This window comes from Myotis yumanensis, unplaced genomic scaffold (genome assembly GCF_028538775.1).
Source record: "Myotis yumanensis isolate MYYU_CA2020_CCGP unplaced genomic scaffold, mMyoYum1.0.hap1 SCAF_4, whole genome shotgun sequence".
Lineage (NCBI taxonomy): Eukaryota > Metazoa > Chordata > Mammalia > Chiroptera > Vespertilionidae > Myotis > Myotis yumanensis.
In genome coordinates this window covers 108,691,530-108,712,464 of record NW_027223755.1, presented here as the reverse complement: position 1 = coordinate 108,712,464, position 20,935 = coordinate 108,691,530, and the positions used below count along the sequence as shown (strand labels likewise).

Below are 20,935 nucleotides of genomic sequence, written 5' to 3'. Positions count from 1 at the left end.
TTCATTTAAATAACCCACGGTGACACCTTAGATATATTCTAGCACCACAAGGATAAAGAGTAAATCTTTGAAACTTCCAGAGGGAAGAAACAGGGTTCCAAGAAAGCAAAGAGCATCAGATTTGTATCAGTGGCAACAGTGGATCCTTGGAGAAAACAGAGTTCAAAATTCTGAGAGAAAAGTATGGACCTGAAATTCTCTATTCAATTGAAGTATCAGTCAAGCAAGGGAAAGATAAAGATGTGTTTATATATACAAGTATTTTGGAATTTAGTCACGCAGAGTCCTTCTTCGAAAGTATTATTTAAGGATGTGCTCCAGGAAGATGAAAAAGCTAAATCAAAGAAAAAGGAAGATCTGGGACTTGAAAAAAGCACAGTGATGACACAACAAACCATTTAATGATGTGGTTAAGGGTAAAGAATTTTGATGCATAATTTAAAAAGGGGGAGCAATTTGGAATAAACCCCCCAGCTGCTGTCAACATAGGAGGTGGGGGTGGGGGTCTGGGGAGAGAAGTGAAAGCATGCCAAGAGACTTATTTAAGTTCATAAGGAGAGGAGGAGGAGAAAATGGCGGAGGCTTAGGCGGACGTGTTGGTGCTTCGTCCCGGACCAGATAGGGGCGAGCAGCTGAAACAGGTAACAATCAGCCCGATCAAGCTGGGGAGGTTCAGCTGAGAGACAGTCTGCAGCCAGGAAAGACAGAAAACTCCTAAAAAATGCGGATCGTTAGAGATTGAGGCTGAAACCTCCCTCTGGGCGCCAGCGCAGCGGCGAGACCGCGCCATCTCAGGCAGCGTTTACCAGCATCCAGAGATCGGCTACTAACCCGGAGGCAACGATTCGCAAACAGCGCGACTGCAAGAGCCAAGGGGAGACCTGCACCCCTCCACGGAAAGATTCAAGCAACAGCGGCCTCCTGATCACCACACGCTCTGCCTGGGGAACAGTTGCTGCGTCTGAAGCCTCCCTCCACCAGCCAGAAGAGCCACCACAACTGTGAACAGCACCCATCAGAGGCCCTGCTATCAACAGAGGAGCCGCTGCTACCACAACCGCCCAAGGAGCAACCACAGACCGAGGAGCCACTGCCACCCAGGGAGCAGCCACTGCCACCCAGGGTCCAGCCACTGAACGATTCAACAACTAGTAATGTCAGTGAGATCAAACATGGGTAGACAAAGAAACCCCCAAAGGAAAGAAAAGGAGGACTCGCCAGAAAAGCAGCTAAGTGAGACAGAGATATGCAACATGACGGAAAAAGAATTCAGAATAAGGTTCCTAGAGTACATGCACCGGATGTTCAAGAAGCAAGAAGAAACAGATGAAAAACTCAACTACGTATGCAAGAAGCTAGAAGAAACAGATGAAAAAATCAACAACTTAAGTAAGTCCCAAGAAGAAATGAAGAGCGACTTAACTGCAATAAAAAACACCATTGAAAGTATCAACAGTAGACTGGGAGAAGCGGAGGACCGAATCAGTGAATTAGAAGACAAGGAAGCAAAACACACTCAAACTGTACTGCAAATGGAGAAAAAAATTAAAAGACAGGAGGAGAGCCTAAGGGAACTTTGGGACAACATGAAACGAAGCAACATACGAATAATAGGGGTGCCAGAACAACAGAAAGATGAACATGGATTAGAAAACCTATTCGAAGAAATAATATCAGAAAACTTCCCTGAGGTGGGGAAGAAAAAAGTCACACAAGCCCAGAGAGTCCCAAACAAGGTGAACCCGAAAAGACCCACACCAAGACACATCATAATTACCATGGCAAATGTTCAGGATAAAGAGAGAATCTTACAGGCTGCAAGAGAGAGACGGAAAGTAACATACAAGGGATCTCCCATTAGATTAAGTTCATAAGGAGAATATGGATATTAACTACCACTGTAGAGAGAAAAGAGAATTTCTTTATATCTATCTATCTATCTATCTATCTATCTATCTATCTATCTATCATCTCTTCATATCTATATACAGGGTGTCCCAAAAAATATATACATAGTTTAACAGCTGATAGTTCAATTTTGAAAATTAAATGAATTTAAAAAACACTGCCTTTATAGTTATTCAAAGTGTGTGTATAGATTTCGTTGAGACACCTATATTTCCAAAACAACTAGAAAAATAAATTGAACCAAGAAAACCATCAATTTCCAGAAAATTAAAGAAAGAAATGGAAAAAAGAAATGAAGAAACTATGACCATAGAAGACATGAAATATGGTGGCAAAAATTAACTCAAGTATTAGTATTCAGATTCCAAGTGCATGAATTAAACTTCTCCATAGGAAGGCAGAAACTATAGCTACCACTTAGTGCATATTAGCTATGTTTTAGCATTGTACTAAGCACTATAAATAGATATTTTTATTAAAAGCTGCAAATAGATAATTTATTTAAAGATAATTTTATAAATAGATAATTTAACCTCTGCAAGGTGGGTTCTAATTTTACTCTCCTGTTACAGAGGAGAAAACTGAAGCTTAAGAGAAATTAGCCATTTGCTTACAGAGCAGAAACAGGGCTCTTTGATAATTAAGGCCATGCTTTTAATCATATTATTAAACTGCTACTTAGCTGGGTTAAAAAACCCCACATTATATACATATATTTGTGAGAGATAAACCAATCTGCTCTGGCCGGTTTGGCTCAGTTGGTTGGGCATTGTCCCAGGCACTGAAAGGTTGCTGGTTTGATTGTTGATCAGGGCATATGCCCGGTGGTTCGTGTGCTCGATTCCCAGGAGGGGGTGGGCAGGAGGCAGCCAATCAAAGTTTCTCTCACACTGATGTTTCTCCCTCTTTCTCCCCCTCTCTCTAAAAATCAATAAAAAATCTTTAATAAAAGAGATAAACCAATTTGAAAATAAACTGTTGGAAAAGATATACTATGCAAATGATAAAATGAAGGAGAGCAGGTGTCATAATATTGATATCAGTGTCACAGGATGTGAATTAGGCAACTTTGAGAACAGTACATATAATTGTGTTTATGTCAACAAAAATCATGTGTGTGTTATGTGCTGCAGAATTAGTGGTGCTATGAAGGGGTTTTATACGGAGATTGAGTTATCATATAATGCTGTTTTATTTGTGTAATTAAAAAAGATTGTGTTTTTTTAAATAGAAGTAATAAACACCATCCCTGATCTTTAGCAGTTTATTAGTTTAGCTTGAGAGTAGGCAGCTACCCAACTGTTTGTAATGCAAACCAAGAGAGGAACTGGGGAGAGAGGCTGTGTACTTTGTTGGGTGAATACAAAACTAAGCCTTAAAAGTGGTGGTGAACTGGGGATGCTTTTCAATGGAGGTGTCACCAACCTTCTTTCATCATGCTGTGACAATCCCCCCTTTCCGCTGAGGGGTTGCAGGGACAATCAATAGGCAGTGTCTAAGAATGACAGTGTTAGCCACGCGTCTCCTTTTCAAAGCAGTGGAATGTTTTCAATCAGAAAGAAAAATGAAAAAACCCCACAACAATTCAACTTTTCTTATTTCATCCAAACCGGGGTGTCTGTCACTTCGCAGTTGCTATGACAACAGCAGCTCTCCTCCTTCTTCATTTGGATCTGTTTCCAAACTGAGAACAATGAATGTAAAAGATCAGAAAATGGGGCAAGCAAGGAGGCAGTCAAGGCATTAGGATTCTTTACCCTGGAGAACAGAATGCTAAGAGGCGGCAATTACATTGTTCTGGGCTATTAAAGGTTACTACTACTTAAGTGGTTCTCTGCTTGGGCCCAAGATAAAATCAGATTTATTTTAACTGGAGGGAAATAGCTTTAGGGAGAAAAGGTCCCTGACAGAAAGTTCTGTGAGTCTGCCTTTCCTTTCTTAGGGTGGACTGCAGAGGAGGTGGCACTGGAATTGTGTCACTTGCAGTGGTTGTCACCTTCCCCTGAAAAGTTCTTGATCATGGAACATTCTGTGGGGCTAAGATGTATGAACACGTTTCCTCCCACCTTCTAAGTCCTTCTAGCTGGGCTAATAATCAGATTAACAGGAAAAAAAATGGTTAAATATATGCACACGGGGAATTCACATAAGTATGAACATTCCAAACACAGAGAGGCAACACTGGGTATATAAGACATTTTTGGACAAAAAAGAAAAGGGAGGGGTGGGGTATTGGATTTCAGAAGTGAGAACTGGTGATTTCCAGGGAGTTGAGGGAGAATGGAACGTGTATGGCAGGAAAATTCTTGCCAGGCGATTCAAACAACAGGCACAGGGGGTATTTTGCTAACAGGCTTGGAGTCTTCCTGCGAGGGCGAAGATGCTTACGGCCAAGGCGCCTTTCCTAACGCAGGTTTCTCTGCCTGCATCTCTTGGGAGTTTTATTTCTTAACTAGAGGCCTGATGCATGAAATTTGTGCAATGGGCTTGGCCCTCACAGCAGCCCCCGCTGCCTCTTGGCCCCCTCTTCCCCCCACCCCCCGCCCACTGGTCATTCTGGAAGGTCGTCCTGGAAGGTCATTCTGCAGTGCGGTCTAATTAACATATTAGCTCTTTATTATATAGGATAAACAACTTTAAATCAATATCCCCCAAAGGGTGGCAAAATTTTGGTTCCCTTCAATACCATAACAACAACAACAAACAACAAACACATGGTCCTTTAAGTGTTTTTATATTGAAATATAAAATTCCTCTCTGTTTTATCTTTATTATCTCAATCCTTGCAACAACCCTAAAGAAAGACACCGTTACTACTCCTGATAATAAAGCTGTTGGGCAGAGAGTTCAGCACCTTGCCCCAGGCCACAGAGCTGATGTGTGGCAGAGCTGTGACTTGAACCCAGGAAGTCTGTATCCTTAACCAATGGTAGCATCTCATGATAGACAATAACTCCCTTGAAATGGTTCCCATTGTGTTTGGGGCCTTGGAAGGAATCCTGTATAAAACCCCCATGGAGCACTAGCTGGTTTTTTCTCAGTGGGTAGAGCATCAGCCTGCAGACTGAAGGGTCGAGGGTTCAGTTCCGATCAAGGGCACATGCCCGAGTTGTGGGCTCGACCCCCAGTAGTGGGCATGCAGGAGGCAGCTGATCAATGATTGTCTCTCATCATTGATGTTTCTATGTCTCCCTCCCTCTCCCTTCCTCTCTGAAATCAATAAAAACGTTTTTTTTTTTTTTTTTTTTTTTTAAATAAAGCCCTCATGGATACGAGTTCTCATCTGGTTTCTCCATTCATTCAGTCCTTCTTCAACAACTCCTTACTAGTACTGAACGCCTACTATTCCAAGTCCCTAACTAGGCCCCAAGGAACCAGCAGAGAGCAGGATGGACAAGTTCTCATAGAGCTTATAATCCAAGTAAGCTCTTGGGGGCGGGGGGGGGGGGGGGGGGGCTACTTAGGCAGGATGGCTGGAAGGACTTTTCTGAGGAGGTGACAATTTCAGTGGAGACCTGGATGATGGAAGGAACTAACCTTCTGGGAGAACATTCCAGGCAGAGGAGCAGTAGGTGTGAACTTGGGGACAAGCTTGAAAGTAGGAGAGTGGGGTTAGATCATATTGGACCAGCGCAGGGCTTGGAGGTTGGTGGTGGCTTCAGATGCATTTGAAGAGTTTGGATTGAGAGGCAGGGTCTCTACTTAAGGTGAGGGTACCACTGGCATCTAGTGGGTAGAGACCAGGGATGATGCTCAACATCCTACAATGCCCAGGGAAAGACCCCACCGAAATAATTATCCAGCCCAAATGCCCACAGCACCAAGGCTGAAAGACCCTGATCTTCAGACACAAGACTGGCTTTGCGGGCCAAGGAGAAGAGATGGGATTTTATTCTGAGTGAAAGAGAACCCATGAGATGCTTGGAGGCAGTGGAGTGTTTGGTGGGATTTATATTTCCGAAGTCAACTATGACTGTGAACGGGAAATACGCTGGAAGGGATCCAGAGTAGAATCAGAGAGAATAATGAGTTGTTTTCGTTTTAATTTTCCTTAGTGGTACCATAGGCATTCCCGGTGAAAAGAGATGGTGCCTTGGTTTAGAGCAGCCGTGGGCAAACTACGGCCCGCGGGCCGGATCCGGCCAGTTTGAAATGAATAAAACTAAAAAAAAAAAACAAAACCGTACCCTTTTATGTAATGGTGTTTACTTTGAATTTATATTAGTTCACACAAACACTCCATCCATGCTTTTGTTCCCGTCCTCCGGTCCAGCTTAAGAACCCATTGTGGCCCTCGAGTCAAAAAGTTTGCCCACCCCTGGTTTAGAGGCATGATGGTAAAGATGGGGAGAAATGGGAAGATTCGGGAGGCGGAGGTGGCCAGGCTTGCTGATGGCCTGGACATGGGGCCTGGATGAAGAGAGGCATCAGGGAGACCCTCAGGCTGCGGCTGGAGCACCTGGCAGGTGGATGCTGAGCTGTCTATTTACATGGGAGGAAGGAGTTGGGGAAATGGAGAGAACCAAGGGTTTTCTCCTGATGCGTTAGATTTATTAGCGATTCAGGGGAGATGAATAGGCTGTTGGAAATCACAGTCACATGAGTGCCTTTCCCTCCCTGGCCTTTGTTTCCCCCTTAGGAAATGAGTATGGCCCTGAAGTTCTATGGTCCTAGAGCTACGCAGCCTGGAGATGGCTGCATTCCATGGACTTGGCAGTGTCACCTGATTCCACCCCCCCTGACTTCTCCCCTCTGAGCACCGCTGGGAAAGTAGACACGAGAGAAGGAAATTGGGCCTGTTGTGTGGAAACCAAATGATGCTGCATAAGAACTGACACTGCGCAAGAGCCAGCGGCATGGCTTGTGGAGCAAGCACCCGGGAGCACTCCAAGAATGAGGTCTGGGCTCGCGCCCGGGGGCGGGGGGGGGGGGGGGGTTAATAGAAATAAAGTCATGCCTTGCATTCACAGGGGCTGTTTGACCTCCAAGGAGAGTGACCTTGGAAGATTGTAACCCCTGATTCTCACCAGTTTCTTCCCCAGAGGCTCTGCTCTTTGTCTTCTTCCCAACCCGTTGTGGTCTTGCATCTCTGACAAGGCTTGGAAAGACCTGAGGCAGGGACAACACCTTGTTGTAAATTCACGGCTGTCTCCTTGGTATCTACCCACAGGCTGAAAAGGAAGGGCTCATTGTTTTGAGGTAACCTGGGCCAAATGTGCTCATTGTTTTGAGGTAACCTGGGGCCAAATGTGCGGAAAACACTTATTTGAGAAAATGAGATGGGTGAGAGGAAGAGAGGAAGACTGAGAATAAAGTGTCTCTTTATTTTCTTGAGGGTGGGGTGGGCCCGGTGGTAGCCGAGACCATGCCCATCCTCTGTGGTGAGAGGCGTTCCCAGCTGAGATGGGGTGACTGCCCAGGGAAATAATCTGGCTGTGTCACTGGTAATTAAATGGAGGATGGCAAGTCTCCCAGAGGCCACTGCTTGTTGCAGAAGCAGAGCACAACCTTCACTCGCAGCTACTCACCTGCGGAAAGGGAAAAGGAGCCCCGTTTTGCTGAGGGTCCTGAAGCTGGGGAGACATTCCGCCCAGGACCCTGTCCCCAAGACGCCCCTGAAAGGATTCTATTGAACAGAACGCTAAGCCAAGAAAGATAATCTTTTTTCTAAAAAAATTAAATCTTTATTGTTCAGATTATTACAGTTTTTCCTCCTTTCCTCCCCCATAGCTCCTCTCCCACCCCACCCTCTACCCTTATCCCCCCACTGTCCTCATCCATAGGTGTACGATTTTTTTCCAGTCTCTTCCCGAACCCCCACACCTCTTTCCCCCCGAGAATTGTCACTCCACTCCCTAAGACAGAGAATCTTGGCATATGTTTTTAGGGAAGGGAGAGAGAGAGGGAGAGAGAGAGAGAGAGAGAAAGAGAAAGAGAGAGAGAGACAGAGAGAGAGAGAGGAGGAAAGAAGAAAGGAAGGAGAGATTAAGATGGACAAATACTTTTCCAAGGGCTTGCCACGTACCAAGCTCAGTGATGTGGGTGCAGCGGTGAAACAAGGGTTTTGGGCAACCTTTGGGTTTCTGGGCCGGACAGGTTCTGTCTCAGCTACTCAGTGCTGCCACCGTAGCGTGGAAGCAGCCACGGACAAATGTACCTGGATGAGCGTGGCTGTGTCCCCATAAAGCTTGCTTTACAGAAACAGACAGCGGCTGGATTGCCTGTGACTTATAGTTTGCCAATCCCTGGTTTAGAGCAAAGTTCTTATACCCACTGTTACAGCGTCATGCGGGAGCCTCATAATACAGTCGGCCCCCGTTTCCTGCGGGAGGATACCTGCCAAGGCCCCAGTGGAGGCCTGAAGCCGCCTATGGTACCAAACCCTATATCTGAAGCCGGACAACTAATGGGTCTGAGCTGCCTGTCACTACTTGAGCCAGTTAAGCAGAGACAGCATTGAATCATATATGAGTGTTTATTCCAATAATCCTGACAGTATGTGAGAGCAGCAGGTCATTAATGAAAATCTGCTGAACCCTCCTACTAGCTGGCTGATTAGATAAGGATAAGGAAGAGAGGCAGCATGGGAAGGGGAAGAGGAAGGGGAGCAGGATAACGGCTGCAGGGTCCGTGGTCCATGTGTCTCCTTCCAGTATTTTGAAGTCCGATAACAAGGTAGTTAATTTTCAATGGTGTTAATACCCAGTTCTATCAGTTCCTGGGACTGGAGAATGGTCAGCATTCCTGAGGCAAACTTCCTAAGGGGGTCAGGGTCCAGGCACAGCAACCAAGTCAAAGTGTCTCCTGTCCTCTGTCTGTTCCCAAAATGTATTTTCTTTTGCCCAGCTGGTGTGGCTCAGTGGTTGAGCATTGACCTATGAACCAAAAGGCTACTGGTTCGATTCCCAGTCAGAGCACATGCCCGGGTTGTAGGCTTGATCCCCCGTGTGGGGGAGGGGGGTCCCAGGAGGCAACCAATCGATGTTTCTTTTTCATTAATGTTTCTATCTCTCTATCCCTCTCCCTTCCTCTCTCTCTAAAAAATCAATAAAAATATATTTAAAAACTATAAAAAATAAAGATCTTTCAAAATGTGTTTTCTTTTCTGAGCAATGGACTCATCCGGGCTCCAAGGTGTCTCTTATCTTTTTACAGCCCTGTTTTCTACTTGCAGTACATCCTCCAGTTTCCCAGGGTTTACAAGAAAACCGCTCCTCTATAGTTGGTAAGGTGAGTCATCATTAAACAACCGTGGCTCTATTCTTCTTATGTGCCCTTCCCCCTATCATTCTACTATGCTATTTCCTGTACAAACAGACCTATGATAAAGTCTAATTTATAAATTATGCACAGTGGGAGATTAATAATAACTAATAATGAAATAAAATGATATTGTAATATACTGTAATAAAGTTGTGTGAATGTGGTTTCTCTGTCCTTCAAAATATCTTCTTGTACTGTACTCACCCTTCTTGGGATGAAGTGAGGTGACACAGTACCTGTGTGATGACATGAAGTGAGGGGACACAGTGCCTGTGTGATGAGATGAAGTGAGGTGACACAGTGCCTGTGTGATGAAATGAAGTGAGGGGACACAGGGCCTGTGTGATGAGATGAAGTGAGGGGACACAGGGCCTGTGTGATGAGATGAAGTGAGGGGACACAGGGCCTGTGTGATGACATGCAGTGAGGGGACACAGGGCCTGTGTGATGACATGCAGTGAAGGGACACAGGGCCTGTGTGATGAGATGAAGTGAGATGACACAGTGCCTGTGTGATGAGATGAAGTGAGATGACACAGTGCCTGTGTGATGACATGCAGTGAGTGGACACAGGGCCTGTGTGATGACATGCAGTGAGGGGACACAGGGCCTGTGTGATGAGATGAAGTGAAGGGACACAGGGCCTGTGTGATGAGATGAAGTGAGGGGACACAGGGCCTGTGTGATGACATGAAGTGAGTGGACACAGGGCCTGTGTGATGAGATGAAGTGAGATGACACAGTGCCTGTGTGATGACATGCAGTGAAGGGACACAGGGCCTGTGTGATGAGATGAAGTGAGGGGACACAGGGCCTGTGTGATGAGATGAAGTGAGGGGACACAGGGCCTGTGTGATGAGATGAAGTGAGGGGACACAGGGCCTGTGTGATGAGATGAAGCGAGGGGACACAGGGCCTGTATGATGAGATGAAGTGAGGGGACACAGGGCCTGTGTGATGACATGAAGTGAGTGGACACAGGGCCTGTGTGATGAGATGAAGTGAGATGACACAGTGTCTGTGTGATGAGATGAAGTGAGATGACACAGTGCCTGTGTGATGACATGCAGTGAGGGGACACAGGGCCTGTGTGATGACATGCAGTGAGGGGACACAGGGCCTGTGTGATGAGATGAAGTGAGGGGACACAGGCCTGTGTGATGAGATGAAGTGAGGGGACACAGGGCCTGTGTGATGACATGCAGTGAGGGGACACAGTGCCTGTGTGATGACATGAAGTGAGGGGACACAGGGCCTGTGTGATGAGATGAAGTGAGGGGACACAGGGCCTGTGTGATGAGATGAAGTGAGGGGACACAGGGCCTGTGTGATGAGATGAAGTGAGGGGACACAGTGCCTGTGTGATGAGATGAAGTGAGGGGACACAGGGCCTGTGTGATGAGATGAAGTGAGGGGACACAGGGCCTGTGTGATGAGATGAAGTGAGGGGACACAGGGCCTGTGTGATGAGATGAAGTGAGGGGACACAGGGCCTGTGTGATGAGATGAAGTGAGGGGACACAGGGCCTGTGTGATGAGATGAAGTGAGGGGACACAGGGCCTGTGTGATGAGATGAAGTGAGATGACACAGTGCCTGTGTGATGACATGCAGTGAGGGGACACAGGGCCTGTGTGATGACATGCAGTGAGGGGACACAGGGCCTGTGTGATGAGATGAAGTGAGGGGACACAGTGCCTGTGTGATGACATGAAGTGAGGGGACACAGGGCCTGTGTGATGAGATGCAGTGAGGGGACACAGGGCCTGTGTGATGACATGCAGTGAGGGGACACAGGGCCTGTGTGATGACATGCAGTGAGGTGACACAGTGCCTGTGTGATGACATGAAGTGAGGGGACACAGTGCCTGTGTGATGACATGAAGTGAGGGGACACAGGGCCTGTGTGATGAGATGAAGTGAGGGGACACAGGGCCTGTGTGATGAGATGAAGTGAGTGGACACAGGGCCTGTGTGATGAGATGAAGTGAGATGACACAGTGCCTGTGTGATGACACAGTGCCTGTGTGATGAGATGAAGCGAGGGGACACAGGGCCTGTGTGATGAGATGAAGTGAGGGGACACAGGGCCTGTGTGATGACATAAAGTGAGTGTACACAGGGCCTGTGTGATGACATGAAGTGAGTGAAAACAGTGCCTGTGTGATGAGATGAAGTGAGGGGACACAGGGCCTGTGTGATGAGAAGAAGTGAGTGGACACAGGGCCTGTGTGATGAGAAGAAGTGAGAGGACACAGTGCCTGTGTGATGAGATGAAGTGAGGGGACACAGTGCCTGTGTGATGAGATGAAGTGAGGGGACACAGGGCCTGTGTGATGAGATGAAGTGAGGGGACACAGGGCCTGTGTGATGAGAAGAAGTGAGTGGACACAGGGCCTGTGTGATGAGAAGAAGTGAGAGGACACAGTGCCTGTGTGATGAGATGAAGTGAGGGGACACAGTGCCTGTGTGATGAGATGAAGTGAGGGGACACAGGGCCTGTGTGATGAGATGAAGTGAGGGGACACAGTGCCTGTGTGATGAGATGAAGTGAGGGGACACAGGGCCTGTGTGATGAGATGAAGTGAGGGGACACAGGGCCTGTGTGATGACATGAAGTGAGGGGACACAGGGCCTGTGTGATGAGATGAAGTGAGGGGACACAGGGCCTGTGTGATGTAATGAAGTGAGGGGACACAGGGCCTGTGTGATGAGATGAAGTGAGTGGACACAGGGCCTGTGTGATGACATGCAGTGAGGGGACACAGGGCCTGTGTGATGACATGCAGTGAGGGGACACAGGGCCTGTGTGATGAGATGAAGTGAGTGAATAAAATCGTTATTGTGAAGTAGCATTAGGCTATGACAATGGTGACTTGAACACAAGCATTGTAATACTGCTACAGTCCATCTGGTAACTGAGACGACTACTGGGCATGTGGACACTGGACAAAGGGATGGTTACTGTCCCCAGTGGGACTGAGCAGGACAGTGCCAGATTTCATCCCATGCTACTCAGCATGGCATGCAATCTCAAACTTATGACTGTGGACATGGTTCCACGGGTATATCCACATGTCCAAACCCATCAGGTTGTGCACAGTGAATATGTACAGTTTTTGTGTCTATCAATTATACTTCAATAAAGCTGCTTTTTAAAAACAGTGTTTTCAGAGCCATGTCGGAGATGAAATGGTTTTTAAGGAGTGGATGGAAAAGGATGGAATGGGAGTGACGATCATTCCTGTAGGACTGTGGCGATAAGAAATACATGCGGTGACAAGGAGAAGGATGAAGGGCAGAGTTTATTGAAATGGCAGCACCGACCGAGGCTGGAGGTCGGGGCAGAGGTGAATGATGGGCAGGGTCTCGAGAAGGAGGCCCAGGATCCAGAAGGTGCAGGGAGCTGCTGGGGAGCAGGGCCTGTCTGGGAGGAAAGCGCAGTGATGATGCGTACGCAGTGAGGGGGCAGATGGTGGGGGAGGCCCTGTCTGGGGTTTTGCCAGGTGTGGCTGTTCTGGTGGGAAGGAACCGGGATCCACTCAGGCTTGCTCAAGCGAGTGTCAGTTCGAACTGCGCGCAGAAATCAAGGAGAGGTGCTTAGTCTAACAGAATCTTACATTCCTCAATACTGAAGTTAGGGCTACTAAGGAAATGGTAACGAACTGAAACTCTTTCCAGCCCCCCCCCCCCACCCCCCCCCCGGAACTCCAAGGGTTGCATTAGCCTCGTGGCCGCATGATGTTTACTCTTTCTTGGCAGAAGGAAGGGCAAAAGAGACATGTCAACTAAAGCTCTCATTTTTTCCCCCTAGAGGCCCCCTGCAGTGGTCTATCGCTATATCCCATTGGCCAGGCTGAGTCACAAGCCACCCCATCTGCAAGAGGGTTTGAAGAGGCAAGTATATTTAATTGGGGCACATTGTTCCTCACACCAAGTCAGGGTTGTCTTCTGTAGAGAGAAGGAGGAGGCAATGTGGTTGGGCACACAGTTCGGCCTCCACAGAAGAGTACATGAGGGAGAGGCGGGCCTCGCAGAGCTCTGAGCTGGGAATGGAGACTCTGGCGGACGGTGGAGAACGCCGCCTTCGCCCGTCCCTGCGCTGCTGTCCTTTCTCCGCTGACCCTCTTCTGTTGATGTTTTTTGTCTGCTGGGTACAATTTTTGCTTCCCCACAGATAATGCTGGCTGCACAACTGACTTTTGTTTAGCTGCTTCAGTTCCTCAGCTCCACATTCAGGAACATATCAGGTTGGAGACGTGTCCAGCCAGGCTTGCAGATTCTGTGTTACTGGCGAGGCCTGGGCTGGCCCACGCGTGGCTGCACAGTGGCTGGGCTGTGGGGTGCAGCCTCAGCCAGACCAGAACTCAGGAACGCCAAGGGCGGCCTCCCTTTGAAGGACCTCTGGGAGTGGCGGGGCGGGGCTTGTGGAATTTCCACTTTCTCTGGGAAAGAAGGTGCGGTCTTAACCTACGGGTGAGCAGGGGGTGGGTGGGTAAGAAAGCCTACGAGAGTGAGCTCCTGAAACAACCACAGAAATGGAAGCCTAGAAGGTAGTCAGAACCGTATAAAGGGCCCAACTGAGCTTTCAGACCAACCTTTGCACAAGTTCGCTTCTTTGTACTGAGTTTTCCTTCAGAAGAGTTCACAGCATGTGAAGAGGAGGGGAGGCCAAGGCAGGGCTCACCCAGGGTTGGCTCTTTCCCAGGGAGGTGAAAAAGTTAAAAAGCGGATTATCATCTGTTGCCAAAGAGAAATCTCATGTACGATGTCAGAGACCTAGCATTTCCTGTGGGATGACTACATGGTCCAGGGCAGGGGTCCTCAAACTATGGCCTGCGGGCCACATGCAAATACAAATATTGTATTTGTTCCTGTTTTGTTTTTTTACTTCAAAATAAGATATGTGCAGTGTGCATAGGAATTTGTTCATAGTTTTTTTTTAAAACTATAGTCCGGCCCTCCAACGGTCTGAGGGACAGTGAACTGGCCCCCTGTTTTAAAAGTTTGAGGACTCCTGGTCCAGGGTATGATCATGAGAGGGGAGGGCTAAAGAGGTGTAGAGGTGAAGGCTATAGAGTTGAGAAGGTAAAATATTTGGGGAGCAGGGGTAGTAGATGGGTGGCTCAAGTGGTACTGAAGTCTCTTGGGATAGTGGCAGGATTTGAAATGGAGAGGAAAATGGAGTGTTTAGTAAAAGAAGAAGGTGGCTAGGAATGAGTGGGGAATTGTGATGTGAGGATAGAGAATCAAATCTGGGCATCATTTTTTTTATTCCTCTCTCTTCTTCACTATCCATACCCAACAAATGACTAGATCTTCTATTCCCTTCTATTTCCACTGCCATCACCCAGACCAATTCACCATTTCCTCTCACCTTTACCACATGAAAACTGACCAGCATCCCCTTGTGACTTTCTTCAAACCATTCTCCGTACTGTAGCCAGAGCAGCCTATTAAGAATTATGACTCTTGCTTGGCCAGTGTGGCTCAGTGGTTGAGCATCGACCCATAAACCAAGAGGTCCCTGATTGGACTCCTGGTTCGGGCACATGCCCGGTAGGGGGCATGCAGGAAGCAGCCAACAGATGTCTTTCTCTCTCTCTCATTGATACCTCCATCTCTCTATCCCTTTCCCTTCCTCTCTTTCTAAAATCAATAAAAATATATTAAAAATTATGACTCTTATCACTGCTAAAGACTTTAATGGCTTTTTAGTGGTCTTAGGATAAGCAAATGTAGGGAATTGTAAGCTCAAAATATTTACTTTCCCTCCCTAGCAGAGGATTCTACTTCCCTGCCTTTCTGATGTCGGGCTTAATCATGTGACTTGCAGGGACCCCTCCCCCACGCCCCCTGCAGGAGGATTATATTTTCCTATTTTGTTGAACATGAAAGCTAACGGAATGTGGGCCAAAGTGATGTGTGTTATTTCTAAGCAGAAGTACTGAGATATATGGCTCCTCATTTCTCTCTGTTCCCTCCTGTATAAGATTGGCATTGGCCCAGATGCAGGCTGATCCATCAGGCATGAAGACAACGTGGAGACAAGACCCACGACGGACATATAACATGAGTGTAAAATAGAATGCTGTTGTAGGCCATTGACTTTTATTACTACAGCAAAACTTAATATAGTCCGCAAGGCTCTGAATGATTTAATGATTCGGCCCCATTTCTCCAGCCTTATCTAGCCAATATTTCCCCTTTACCTGACTAACTCCTATTTTTATTTCCAGACCCCAGCTTAAATGTCACTTCCCCAGAAAAGTCTTTTCTAACTCCCTCGCTTCCCTTCCAACACTGGACTAATTTAGATCGCCTATTATTCTACCTAACATCTTTTTCATTTCCTTCCTTCCTATTGCTCAAACACAGTCTGTAATATTTCTTGAGCACGATTATCTGCTTACTGCAGGGTAATGTAAGTCCAGAGAGGGCAGACATTACGTCCATGTGATTCTTCATTATGTTTCAGTGCCTGGTATACAATAAGCACTCAATTAATATGTTTTTAATCGAATGGGCAAATCTGAGTCCAGATAACAGGTGAGCCCAGAATCCAAGGAGAGTCTGAAATGTGAAGAGATGGGTGGGAAGCAAGAAATGGATGCAGTGCAAATAGAAACCTGTGAGGAGAAAGGGTTGTTGCAAGGAGAAATTACTAAAGACAAAAGTTCACAGAGGAGGGGCCTCTTAGAAGATGCCAGGTGAGGAGAGAGCTGTCAGGGCAAAGAGCAGGCCATGCACTGAGCTGCCATCCTGTCTCCTCTGCTCATTTTGGGATTTCTCATTTCATCAACTTGAACATCTCCTAGATGTTGGGTATTAGGAGAGATGCAATTAATAAACAACTGAATTCTTAGTTTCATTAGCTTCCCAAGTAGGGAAGACAGACATAAACGAAATAATTATGAGTGAGAGATGAATTCTTCAAGAGAGAAGTTCAGAGGCCATGGGAAATTCCACAGAGAAACACCCCTGTGCTTGCCTTTCCCGTCTCTGCTATGCTTTCTGTTCGCAATGACCTTCTGCCTGATCGTTGCTTGCCCAAATTTTACCCATAGTTCACGGCTGCAACTCAGAAGTTACTTTATTTAAAAGGACAGAAAATAAATAAACCTGCCGATGGTCATGAGATGCCATGGTCCAGGGCTACTCAAGACAATGGTATTTCTGTTGAGGTCCTCTTCACCCTGACGTGAACGAAGCGTTGCAGGTGTTTGCAGTGGGATGCTGTCCGCGTACACTGGCACAGAGGGAGAGCTAAGAGTGTGGGGCACTGACAGCGTCAGCCATGCTTCCTCACTCCTCAGATTAAACCCCATGGCCAGCCTCCCTTCTCCCCTGACTGGTTCTGATGGAACTATATGCCTTTAGTAGTTCTGCCTTATCTTGTGCATTCATGTCTTTCTCTTCCTTTCCTGTAAGCTGCTGGAAGCAGGAACCATGTCTAATTTATCTTTTTATCCTTTTCATGGCTTAGCAGAGGTCCTGTCGCAGAGAATCTATTTTCTCAATAACTGTTTGCAGAATTGAATTGTGGAGGACACCATTGCTCCCCAGGGCACGGTTAAATCAGGTCTGCTTTTCTAAACACCACCAGAAGGCACCGTCATAACATTGTCATTGATTTAGAGAACCTATTTCCAGAATTTTATCTATTAAAATTAAAAATTTTTTAAATCAAGATATGCATGGTAACACGTTCTATAATACAGAAGCACCATTGACAAAAAGCAACAGACTTTCACCTCCCCTGTATCTTCTCTCCAGGGGCAGCTTCCTTTAAACTGTTTCTCTTCATTGCCACCAAAATTCTAGATTCTATACATCCAGCTGTATTTTTTTTTGTTTGTCTACTGCAGGCAATTTTTATTTTTTCTTTTCTATGAAAGATGAGGGTTTGGGTACATGAACATAATCCCTCTATCCTTCTCCCAGTGGCTGGTACATTTGTTTTTAGTTCTTGAAAAATTACTTTTGTAACTTTATATAATATGGTTTAAGGGCTATTTCTATCCTACCATTTATTTTATCAATGTTATTTTCCTACATCTTTTGTGTGATTAGAACATTAGTGTTTCCTTTCTTTTCTCCTTCTGCCTCAACTTGACCTTCTCTCTCCCCTTTTCTGGCGCCCACCCTTGTATCTCACATTGCCAAGATGGTTAACAGCTACATTCTGTTCTTCAAAGACGGTTAAGTTGTTCCTTGCCAATAGGTTGACACTGGAAGTTGAATACACACCAGCGTGCTTGCTATTACAATGATGTAATTATCACCCACGCCTGGACCAAGGGTTGTGCTAGGATTACGTTTTCTTTTTCACAGCCCTTGGCTCACTCAAATAAGAAGGTCAAAAGCATTAGGTGAGACAGAACCTGGCTGGGGAACCTAACCAGAACTTGGCTGGAGATCCAAACCAAAACTTGGCTGGAGATCTGAGACAGACCTTGGCTGGAGATCCTGGCCAGAACTTGGCTAGAGCAATTAGGAAGCAACTTTAGAGTGAAGGAGCGCTTGCTTCCGCTTCCGGGGAGACTGAGTCAAGGGGTTTGTTTTCTCTGCCCGTGGCACCTGGGAAGAGCAGCTGCAGCACTGGCCATGCGTCCGAGAGCTGCCACCGCCGCCGCCGCCTCCGGGAGACCCTGCAGGCGCTGCGCAGCTCTGACAAAGGTCGCCTCTGCTACCGCCGCGACCGGCTCCTGCGGGGCGAGGATGTTTTAGAAGAACGTGCGTCCACTCCCCAACTATCTTCTTACGCCGGATGGGTGGTAGATCATGTCCTACCCCACGCACAAGAGAACCTGTCTGCCTCAGAGACTTCGACATCCTCTAGCTCCACTTCAGGCCTAGACCAACCTTCATTTGTTCCCAGGTCTCCCATAAGAAGCCTTGCCTTCTCACCAGCATCCCCAAGAACACCAGCAACACCAGGTAGGACCAAGGGCACACGTGAGTCCCAGCACACGGAACCCATGTTACTTCGGTCCTCCAGGGGCATCGAGGTGGAAGGCTGCATCCGAATGTATGAGCTAGTGCACAGAATGCAAGGAACAGAGGGCCTGAGGTTGTGGCAGGAGGAGCAGGGGAGGAAGGTGCGAGCGCTCTCTGAGATGGCATCTGAACAGCTGAAGCGTTTTGATGAACGCAAGGAACGGGAGCATCGCAAAGAATTCCAGGACTTGAGGGAAATGATGGAGAAGAGCTCCAGAGAAGCCCTGGCGCAGCAAGAAAAGCTGAAAGCGGAGCATCGCCACAGAGCGGAGATTCTCAACCTGAAGCTGCGGGAGGCAGAGCAGCAGCGCCTGAAGCGGGTGGAGCAGGAGCGGCTGCGGAGGGAGGAAGGCCAGGTCCGCCTGCGGAGCCTCTATGCCCTGCAGGAGGAGCTACTGCACCTCAACCAGCAGCTGGACTCCGTGGGCCAGCAGAGACCCGAAGGTGGACCCGCTGGCCTTGCGGAGCCGAGGCAACCAGCTGTGCGGCCTCATCGCGGGGATCATTCGGACCACCTCGGAGAACGGCGTTCCCACGGCAGAGGACCAAGCCCTGGCCGAGAGCGCGCTGCAAGAAATGCGGGACCTCCTGAGGGACGCCAGGGCATGTGAAGACAAGAGGAGGAGGCAGGATGAAGAGGAGCCCCGGGTGAAGCGGCAAGAGGCACAGGTGCAGCAGAGGCCAGAGGTCCACAACGAGTGCCCCGCTCCCAGCCAGGGCCCGGGAGGGACACGGAGTGAAGGCCTCCAGGTGAAGGTCCAAGACAGTACAATGCAGTGGCACCAGCAGCTGCAGGAGGCCTCCCGTCAGTGTGTGCTGGCCTTTGAGGGACTGACCGGCAGCAAGGACAGCCAGGTCAAAAAGATAAAGATGGACCTCCAGAAGGCAGCCACTATCCCAGTGAGCCAGATCTCCACCAGCGCAGGCTCCCAGCTGAAGGAGATCTTCGACAAGATCCACAACCTGCTCTCTGGGAAACCCGTTCGATCTGGTGGGCGCTCTGTGTCCGTCACACTGAATCCACAGGGCCTGGACTTTGTCCAGTACAAACTGGCAGAGAAATTTGTGAAACAAGGAGAGGAGGAGGTGGCCTCTCACCATGAAGCTGTGTTCCCCATCGCCGCCATAGCGTCCGGGATCTGGGAGCTGCACCCGAGGGTGGGGGACCTCATCTTGGCTCATCTGCACAAGAATTGTCCGTACTCTGTCCCTCTCTACCCGGCTTTCAGGGAGGGAATGGCTTTGGAAGACTACCAAAGAATGCTTTGCTAACAAGTGAAGGATTCCAAGATGGAGCAGCTGGACCGCTTTCTGAAACGCATGTCCGGGATGATGCGTCTCTATGCTGCCATCATCCAGCTCCGGTGGCCGTATGGAACTCGACAAGAGGTTCACCCTCATGGCTTAAACCATGGCTGGCGCTGGTTGGCACAGATACTAAACACGGAGCCCCTGCCGGACGTGACGGCCACCCTCCTCTTGGACTTCTTAGAGGTGTGTGGGAATGCCCTCATGAAGCAGTATCTGGCCCAGTTCTGGAAGATGATGCTTCTCATCAAAGAGGACTACTGCCCCAGGATTGAAGCCATTACAAGCCCGGGACAGATGGGATCCTTCAGACGCCTCAAGAGGTTCTTGGAGGAATGTTTGCAGCGCAAGGAGGTTCCTGTCCCCAAGGGCTTTCTGACTTCCTCCTTCTGGCGTTCCTGACGTCACTCGTCACCCACCAGCACCGTTTTGTTGCAGAGGCGCAGTAATAAAGTCACTGAGCAGAGCTGTGTCTGATAGAGCACTGTCAGATTTAGTAACCTACCAATGTGTGTTTTTATATATCTATTTATGCCTTGTGGCTAGGAAAGGTTTTCATGGGCCACTGATGACTCCTCAAGGGATCCACAGGACAGAAGGAATGGATTTGGCCTTCTCACTTTTGCAAACGTTTTGAGGTATTTAGCACTGGATGCCACTGTTTCTATGACCTTTCTGTCTCGAATCTTTCAGAAAGTAGGTAATAACTAAGCGTGTCGCTCTGAGCTGAAGTGAGCCCACCACTTCCAAGAGTCCTGTAGTAGTTGAGGCCCGAATCCTCACATATGACTCTGAGCTGTGGCTGCTTTGCCTTTCCCGGCTTGTGAAGTCATTAGAAATTCAGAGGCAATGCCTGATGTAGGGATGGACTTTGTTCTCAATGGCATTTCGGACAGCCTAGTGTCTAGGATTAGGCCCTGCCATGTGTTGTATTGAACCAAGAAGCACTGTTTTCCCTCTCGATTGGAATCCAGTGCCTGGGTGACAAGGGGTGCATGAGCCAGGGCAGGTGCCCTCTGTGTGTGTCGGGTTTTCAGTTTGAATGAAGATGGACCGAGATGGAGCTGGCCACAGTATGCATGAGCTGAGCATTCACAAGCAATGGCGGGGTGAAACAGATATGTTAGGAATTGAGAACTGCGTTGTTGTTGTTGTTGTTGTTGTTACTTTGGCTTGTTCTGACTAATGAATGATGATAAATTTGCCTGATTAAACCCACTACGGAAATCCAAAGCCTGGCTTTTCAGATAAGAGTGGAGATTTGAGAGGAGAACCAAGATGGCGGCGTAGGGAGCGGACCTGTGTGTGCTGCTCTCTCACAGCATCATTGAAACTATCAACTATGAAGTAAACAACCGCCACTCAGAACCATGGGGAAGTTGGCCCAGTGGGAGATCTACAACTGGAGGAAAAGAAAGAAGCGCAGTGAGACTGAGTGGGAGCTACGGAGGCACCAA

The 20,935-nt window shown here is 47.9% G+C and overlaps 1 pseudogene; it reads left to right on the top strand.

Moving 5' to 3' along the window:
* The first annotated feature begins 8,194 nt into the window (after positions 1-8,194).
* LOC139009564 (mRNA export factor GLE1 pseudogene) lies at positions 8,195-19,880 on the top strand (annotated as a pseudogene).
* Positions 19,881-20,935: the final 1,055 nt, after the last annotated feature.